The following is a 9,683-nucleotide window of genomic DNA, read 5'->3' as shown; positions in this document are numbered from 1 at the left end:
TTGGGGGGACCACATGAGGCCTCTCCACTGGACCAGTCGCTGAAGACCCAAGCCGGCCTGGCTGGCAACCGAATTCCACACACCGGGTGCGTGCTCCAGTGGCCTCAATCAGCATTTGATGCGGCTGCATCGAGCGTCCAGGACGGGAGGGGTCCTTGTGATGATGGGTGCCATCTGCCTCAGGAACCGCCTGTGCTTGTGGCCCTCAGACGGCGCTGGAAGTCCCTGCTCCGTCAAGTGCCCTCTCGTCTGCTGGCAGGACAGCAGCTTCTCAGGCGCTGGGGACACAGGGCAGAGACACAGGTGGTGAACCCCGGAGAGCGGCAGGGAGGGGAGCTAGGAGAACAGGGCAGTCCCTCTGCACACGCCTCCCCAGCATGGTGAAGGCGAGGCGGGAGAGGCAGAGCCTTCCTTTCCTCTCCCAGCATCGCCTGTCCCGTCAGCAGGGCAGGGAGGGGTGAGCTGCCTCCACGCCAGGAGCTAGATCCCTGCAGGTGACACTGGGAAACCTGACGGTGTCCTCAGCCCCGTGACTCATCACAAGGACTCTTCCCGGGCAGCCAGCATCCCGGTGCCGCGCGAGCTGCGGGCTGAGCTCAAAGAACAGCACCGTCCTTCCTGTGCCCTGGCCCCCCAGAACTCTCTCCTCAACCACACACACAAACACCAAACACATCACACATGCAGACACCACACACACTGCACACCCATACCCCACACAAGTGCCACACACACCACGCACGTCACATCCCACACACTGCATGCACCCCGACACCACACACAACACACACACACAAACGCCACACACACTGCAGAAACGCCACAAACACCCCCCCACAAACACCACACGCACCATACCACACACCACATGCACACTGTACACACCACATAGACTACACACACCAACTCACAGACACACCGCAACCTCATGCAAACACCCCACAGGCCACACACTGCACACACTACACACGGGACACATGCACAAATCATACACCAGCATCGCAAACACTACACAAACGCCACACATGCCACACTTTGCGTACCAAACCACATGCACACGGACCTTACACACAGACCACACCACACACAGGACACACACACATGCTTCACTCCCCACACACAGGTACACTATACATACATGTCACACAAGCAGGCGTGGCTGTGCTGGCGTCTGCCATCCTCCTTTTTCTACCTCACCCCTCTTCCCAGGACAGTCTGAGCTGTGGACACCAGACGTTCACAGTCTTATCTCCAGGGTCACTCTCCAACTGTCCTCCACGTGCCCTTGGCATGCTTACGCCACTACGCAAAAGACGGGCTTCCTTTCTGCTGCTTCTCTGTTCTCCGTGGCCCATCGTGGCTGGCTGGATGTGCTTCTGGCTCCACCTTCGGCCTTGCTTCCCGGGTGGGCCCCCAGCCTCGACCTCTGTCCCCTGGGAACTCAGCACTTCCTCAGGCACCAGTAGCTCCCTCGCTGGACTTCTCCCTGACCCTCCGACATCGGGGTGGGGGCACAGAGGGGTGGGGTCCTTTGAAAAATGCCATTTTATCTGCTAATGGATTTTTCTCAGAGAGGGAAATGCTCCATAATGAAGACAGTAGGACGAAGCACCTGGTTTCTCTCCAGGGAGTGTGAGAATGCAGATTCCTGGGACATCCTCCAGATTTCCTGAATCGGGATCCAGGGGGTGGAACCGGGGAATCTGCATTTTGCCACCTCCCCAAATGTGTCTCTTCCGTCCTGAAGTTTGAGAGCCACAAGGTCTAGATTTCAGAGGTGGTAGCTTGTCCATTTTGTATCGAACAGGCTTTACGTCCAGGGCTTGGAGCCCCCGCGAGGTTCGGGCTGAGACGAGACCTCTCCTCCGCATCACCACAGTGCCTTTTCTCCAGTTATTTCTCTACACTGACAGCTGATGACTTCTGAGCAGCCAACATGCCGAATTAAACTCCAAGTCTAATCTTCCCAGCAAGCCCATGTCATAAGTACGTGAAATTAAGTTGAGAGATGGCTTGCCCAGGGCCACACAGCCAGTTCATCATGGAGCGAATACCCAAACTCACTTCTGCCACAGTGCAAATCTGGAAAGTGCCATCCGGTGCCTGGTCCGGCCCAGGTCAGCCTTTGATGTCAGACAATATGCAGAACTGATTGCTCACGAGACACCGTCGGTCCTTCAGCCCAGAACTCAAAGCAGGGGAGCAGCAGAGGCAAAAAGCGGCCTCCCACAGGTGCTCGTCTGGACCGGAAGCCACTGAGCGGCAAGGATAGTATGTACTGTAAGATCAACAGAAGGGACTCGAGTCCATCTACATGGGACCTGGATTTCGGGCTGGGCCAAGGACTAGCTGCACATGAAGGCTTCGATTGGGCTACAAGACAGGGAGAAGTGAATGTCCAGTGATGTCTGGCAAGTTTAGTCAGGGTGGAAAACCAAATCAGGACATTTCATTTAAATAACTGCCTCTGCCATTAAAATTTTGCATGTTTCTTAGAAGGAGGACTAGATAAAGAAAACGTGGTACATATACACGGCAGAATACTGCACAGACACAAAGAAGAACAAAATCACGCTCTTTGTAGTAACACAGATGCAACGAGAAACCATCATTCTAAGTGAACGACCCCAGAAGCCAAGATCTGAACACCACATGTTCTCACCTGTAAGTGGGCGCCGAATGCTGGGCCACGGGTCCCAAGACCAGAGCAGCAGATGCTGGGTGCTGCAAAAGGAGAGGGGGAGAGAGCGGGGACAAGGGACACCAGACCACCCACCAGGAACCATCCCCACCCCTGGGGGGAGGCTCGTGGGAAGCCCAAATCTCACCTTCACACAACAACCTTGTGTGGCAGATTCTCCCATGGACCGCACGATTCTAAAATCCAATGTTTAAAGTGTATTAAAACAACAGAAATGAAAGACGGCATGTTTTTACCCGAACTATTCAGATAATCCCCTTATATCGGTATTTAAGGACCTCAGTATACATAGATGTCTAAGCCACCCCCTCCCAGCAACCCCATGATTCTGGGGCCGCCGTGTAATGTCACCAGCAGTTAGGCATTACGCAGGTCTGGTCAACATTATTCTGTTGGAGCACAGCTGCTATAAGAGCAGGACAGTTTTAATGTTCTTTTATATTTTAGTTTGTATTTTTGCCAAAGCAATGCATGTATAAAGTTTTCTTTTTTCTCTTTAAAAAATATTGAGCTGGGGGATGGGGGAGAGAACTGCTGAGGCTGGTCTCAAACTCCTGGGATCGAGGGATTCCGAGACTACAGATGTGCACCACCACAGCTGGCTTTGCATAAAGGTATTTACATTCACATACGTGTACCACAAGCCCCGACACCTTTTCCTGGACCTTGAGCCTCAGCCTCCAGAGGCTCGATCTTGGAATTTTCCTCTGTGTTTTAAAATTATATTTTGCATGGCTTTTTAAAACCATTTTAAGCAGCATCTATTGACTTCCTGTGACACAAGATTGTAATCTAGCTCCGTTATGCCAACACATCCCTCTCCTCAGCTCCCTCCCACACTTCTTCGCCCCCAACCTCTTTATAGACTTGTCATATTTGGGGCCCAGTCAATATGGAATGTTTACATATTAACAACCATGTGAGGATGGCTCAAGGCTGAGCTGTATAATATATCATACTATGATTCTATTCTGATTTTAGCAGAACCTTGGTTTTCTGGAGATAGTAAGTACTTTCTTTTTGTTTATGTAGTTTTCTACGTACCTATCACTTATTCCCAATCGAATTCTCCAAACAAAACTACAAAATTCCTCTTGATATAGACAAAGTAATTAGGCAGAGTATCTTTTTATTTTTGGAAGCATCCCTCCCGAAGCTTGTGTTCTCTCCACCCACCTGAACAGGCTGTTCCCGGGCCTGTCCCACACCCCTGGGACCACAGCCTCGGAGCTCCCTGTGGCTCTCTGCCAGTAGAATCCGCCTCTTCAATCACATTTTTTAGAAGAAGGGTGTATGGGAAACACATATTTCTGAGGTCTCTGAGGAACAAGCTTTTGAAGCCAAAGCCCAGACTATCATGAGGCAGAACACTGCTTTGAGCAAAGCATTTCCACAGAAGTTGCCTCAGTGGTTTTGACTGGGCATAGGTGACCACAGGGTCTGCCGCTTAGAATACCAGCCACCACGTGGCCCGTAGGGGCAGTACCGGTTGTCCTGGAGGAGTGGATAGAGGACCATGAGTCACCCGTGGCCAGCAGTCGCTCCTGACGCCACTGTCTCGGAGCCCCATCCCGTCCCCACACACACAGCTCCCTCACCGTCACCTGGAAGGCTTTATGCTTTATGCTAGCATGGAGACTGTGGCAACTTTAAAAACCCTATGCGTGCCTGAGTTAGTGACATGCTCGTGTCTCCCCTGGCTCAGGGGAATCTGCTTTTAACACCAGCCACTTATTATCTCCTGCCCAGGATGAAAGGGAAAGAGCGTGCCGCTGGCCTGCGGCTCTGCTTCACCTGCAGCGAGATCTTCAACAGGGCAGCAGTAGTTGGCAGAGTCACCTGAGACGCAGGCGGGACCGTGTTCTGCACAAAGGTAAAGAGAGTCTCTGTGGGTATTGTCTTCCACGGTGAGGAAGGCCAAATAACAGCTCCCCAAAGTACCACAGCCCTGGTCCCTGGAACCCGTGTACATCGCATGGCAGGGGAGCTGCGCACATGTGGTTAAAGGTACGGATCTCAAGACGGGGACATGATCCTGGATGACTCAGGAGGGCACCATCCTATCACACGAGCCCGCACGAGTGGAGAGGCTAGCTGACGTCAGAGAGATGAGAAGACAGGAGAAGCGGCAGGAGACTCCAGGCTTGCGAGGTACTCAGCTCGCTGCTATTGGCTTTGAGATGGGGGAACGGGTTGGGAGTCAGGGAATTCGAGGGTGGCTTCGAGAAGCCAGGTGTGGACCTCAGCTGACAGGCAGCAAGGAAATCCAGACCTCAGTGCTACTGTCACATGGGACTGAATCCTGCCAACAACCTGGGTGCTCAAGGAAACAGATTCTCCCCTGGAGCCTTCAGAAAAGAACGCGTCCCACTGACACTTGATTTCAGCATGGCGAGATCTGCGTGCCACACACTAAAGCTGAGTACGTGTGTAGCTTGAAGCGGTGGCATGCACCTGCAGCCCCAGCTACTAGGATGGAGGGGGTGATGGGAGGATAGCTTGAGGCCAGGAGTTAAAGGTCAGCCAGGGTAATGTAGTGAGACTGTGTCTCTAAATAAAGGAACACCCATGATAGATAATACATTCATGGTTGTTTTAAGTCCCTACATTTGCAGTAATTTCTGACAGCAACAACAGGAAATGAATGCACAAGGCATCAGTGGTGGTCTCACTGCATTTGCTGGTTTTAAACTTCCACGCGGAGACTTCAGTGGGGACCCACTTAGCCTTTAGTAGTCCCTTTGCATGTGAGCGACTTTTCTAGGCTTGACTGGCTTGAAGCCACATACTTCAGGTCTGGGTTTCCTCCTAATTCATGGGGATGCGGGACTCCTGGCCTCTCACCTCTCCTCTGTATCAGACTCCATGACGAGAGGGCCTCTACCTGTCTCCATCTCCCCTTACTATGGCCGCACGCGGCAGTAGGTGCGCCCTACCAGCACGCAGTAGGGTGCAGGGGAGGGGGTGTGCTGCAACTTCTTCAGGAGACAAGTGGCCAAAGGCACTTAGTTCTCCAAAAGCCACAGCACGGCAGTGGCGGGGGCTACATGCTACCTCCTTCCCAGGTTGTTGTGAGGAAATTAAATTAAATCATTTATGTGAACATATTTCTTTCTCTCCTTCTCTCTTTCCCTTGCTCTTTCTCTCTCTGATTCGGTGTGTGTGGTTATTCTCTTTCTGTTTATCTTTTTTACTGAAGTGCAAACTATTTACAAAACATGTGCACAATTTGCAGCGACCTCATTCGAAACGAATAGATCCAGGATCAGAACCGCAATGTGACCCTCCCCCCAAGGTAGCCCCTCTGCGCCCCTGTCACTGTCCCCACCTGCAACCGCCCTCTGATCTTCTAACACTACAGTTTACTGTGTCTTATTTTGTGTTCAGGTGATAAGTACATAGATAGAATAATACAGTACATCATCTTTGGAGTCTGGATTCTTTTGTTCAACATTGTGTTTGTGAGCGCCGTCCGTTGTTGGGAATAGCTGCCATTCTGAATGTTTTAAAACTAAAAAGCAATAACTAAAATTAGATTTCAGTTGTAAAGTTCAAATGCCATTTAGAACGATCATGTATTCTACTTGCCTTAAAAGCAACCCGCAGGAACAACAAATTATTTGTATTTTAATCATATTCATGTAGTGGATCTAAAATTCTTTCCTTCGTGCAAAAGAAATGGCAAGGGAATCATGACATGTCTATGTCACCCCAGCCTGCCAAATTCCCCAGATGCCTAATGGGTTTTTCTGAATGTTTCTTGCCTTCTCTGTGTCCACATACCTGGGGCGAGACCCTTTGCTAGAGGCGGTCCTATCCCCTGGAGTCCTCTGATTGCCTTAAGAACAGATAGTGGAACAATGACAGATTCCAATCTTGGATGCTGCTTTTTTAAAATATATATTTATGTAGCTGTGTAAATTAGCAGGGCCATGCCCTCCATCTCCAGGGAAAATATAAAGATTAAACAGGATGGGAACAGTGTAAGCATCTGCTCATACGAGTCTACCATCCAGTATAATTATGAGGTCACTAAAATTAATGAAACTTTTCCTTAGCTAATGAAATAGCCTGTGGCCAGATCAAATACCAACGAAATTCATTAACTTCTAAATCTAGGGCGCCGGAGAGCCAAATCGAATTTTATGTGCTCATGCTTTCTGAAACAAAGCAAAATCGAACCTCTGCGCAAAGGAATGAGAGACTGGGAAACTGATCAGTACCGCCAGAATTTCCTTCCTCTTGACCCTCACACAGTGCGCTGTGCCCCACTGCTGGACACAGTCACGCTCTCCTTGAGTAAGGGCGTCCCACGGACACGGTAGACATCTCTGTAGAGGAGGAAAGTGCTTAGAACAGCAGCATGGTTATTACCTAGACAGCAATCCATGAAAATAGCAGCCACTTTTTCAGCAGAGAGCGTCAGATCAATAACAGCCTGGATGGGCGCGATTGACAGAGGCAGCGTGGGGGCGGGGGAGGAGACCAGAGCAGCCACCACACCTCCCAAGCTCGCATTACTTCATCGCCCAGTTTCAACTTGCCTTTTATCATATCTGCTCTAGCAGTCGATGTAGTCTTATGGCAATGAATCCGACTTAATGACTTTCTTTCATAACAAGGAAATTCCAGGAAGCGGTAATATTCAAGGAAATGAGAATGCAACAACCCTGATTCCAGACCTGACACTAGCGAACACACAGCTCTCTCCCCGGCCAGAACTATTGCTCACCCTGTGGCCCACCCTCCTGAAAATCGGTCATTTAGCCCAGCAGATGACACAGGGTCATTTGTAATCCCCACAGTGCACGATCTTGGCTGCCAGCCTAGAGGCTGACTTGTCAGAGGCAGAAGTGACCATGTGAGCCATTCAAAGGCACAGGTGACTTTGAGAAAGGGAGAAGTGGAGAGATGGACTATAACATGCTCCAGAAAGAGTCAGAAGAGAAGGGAAGAAAACCACTACTCTGCAGCAGTTTGTTTACAGACAAAGCCTCTAAACATCTGCCTCTGGGAACGTGCCCTATTGTGTACTTAACGACAGAGAGTGTCCAGAGAGTGAGTGCATTTGGGAGTTAAAACCAACAACTTCCATCCCATGTTACAGCTTTAAACTTCTTTTATTTTTCTCCATCCAGCATGCTTAAGGCTATTTGAATGAACATGGGCTGTAGTTTCCAGATTATGATTTCTAACCAGTCTGCCACGATGCTTCCTGAGCAGTTATCCAATTCCTCTTTCAAGAACAAGGCAGCCTCCGCTCCACACTGCCACGGGGGTTCCCTCCCCTCAGGGAAGCACAGGCTCCTCCTCTGCTGAGCACACAGGCTCATCTAGCCCAACACCATGCATCCCTCCACTGCGTCCCCGGCTTTTCCCAGCACAAGCTCTCTCAGGGAGTCAGCCAGGTCCCTCGGCATCCCCAGCAGACTTAAGTTTATTCAGTTCCACCCTCCCCACCTGTCTCCGTTCTTCTGGGTTACGAGAACCTTGCATGTTGCAACCCAGATATTATGATCTCTGTCCGGGGCATTCCTAGGGTGAGCAGACATGGCAAAAGCACAATACATCAAAAAGGCCTTTACGTTCTGGGGTGTTCCAGGGACCAGACTGGACCAAGGGAGGTGCTCACACAGTACAGGCAGAGGAAAATTCCAAATCCGAGCCAAGGAGAGGTGCCAGGTCATAGAGCCTGGAAAGTGGCATTAAGCTTTGGGTTCAAGGGGTGGTCAAAAACACAGTGACAAATACCCTGGATGCACGGTGGGACCACAAACGCCCCCAGCCACCACGTGAATTAGTGTGGCTGAAAGCCTCGAATATGTATTCTGAATAAATGTTCTTTTTCTCTGCTGTTTGCTCTGTCTCAGAATGTTGGCCTCTGCCGTTTCACTTGATTCACTTCCTTCTTTTGGCAAACTTACTCGGCATTTGGTCATTTCAATTGACAAGCAAAATATAGACACAATGTTCATAATCTAGTCAGGCAGCCAAGTGACAGTAGGTGAAAGCCAGAATCTGGTGTAAGCAAGAAGCTCTGAGCTCAGGGGTCATGTCTTGAGTAGAAATGGCAGTGCCTCTTTTTGTTTCATTTACATAAGCCTTTGTTCTTGAGAAGATTCTTGATTTATAGAAACAATTCAAAGGGACATGGAGTTCCCACACGCCCTTCCCCCAGTCCCTCTGCTGGTGACACCTGCCATGACCAGCTTCCTTTGTCACAGTTAAGAAACCAACCCTGGCACATTATTATTAACTAAATCCCCCAAATTATTCAGATTTCGCTAGTTTCCCCCTAATGTCCTTTTTCTGTCCAGGGTCTCATCCAGGATACCACAACACATTTGGCGGTCACTTCTCTCTAGTCTCCTCTGGTCTGTGACAGCGTCTCCATCTTTCCTTGTTTTTGATGACCTTGACAGTATCGAGGCATCCTGGGCAGGTACTTTGTAGCACGTGCTTCACTTGGGCTTGTCTGGTGTTTCCTCACCATGAGACCGAGGCTATGGGTTTTGGGAGGAAAGCTGCAGAGGTGGGATGTCCTTTTCCTCGCACCCTATGCGTGCTACCTACGTGCTTCCACACGGCCATGTTGGCCTTGGCCACCGGGTTTTCCACACTCTTGGAAAGGAGTGTGAGAGGGGGCAGCACACTCCGAGGGCTGGGGCATCAGGCCCCATCTCTTTCTTTTTTTCTTGAGTCGGAGTCTCACTCTGTCGCCCAGACTGGAGGGCAGCAGCTGCTCCCGGCCACCGCAGCCTAGACCTGCTGGGCTCCGGTGATCCTTCCGCCTCAGCCTTCCGAGTAGCCGGAATTATAGGCATACGCTACCATGCCCGGCTGATTTTTGATTTATTGTAGAGGTGAGGTCTCGCTGCCCAGGCGGGTCTCGAACCCGTGGGCTCAGGCAATCCACTCCACCTCAGCCTCCCAAAGGCGCGGGATGACAGGCTGAGCCACCGAGCCCGGCTTCCTTTCCTTT

This window comes from Carlito syrichta, unplaced genomic scaffold (genome assembly GCF_000164805.1).
Source record: "Carlito syrichta isolate Samal-C Ts95f unplaced genomic scaffold, Tarsius_syrichta-2.0.1 Scaffold314340, whole genome shotgun sequence".
In the NCBI taxonomy this organism is placed as follows: Eukaryota; Metazoa; Chordata; class Mammalia; order Primates; family Tarsiidae; genus Carlito; species Carlito syrichta.
Note: the sequence above shows the minus strand (reverse complement) of the source record.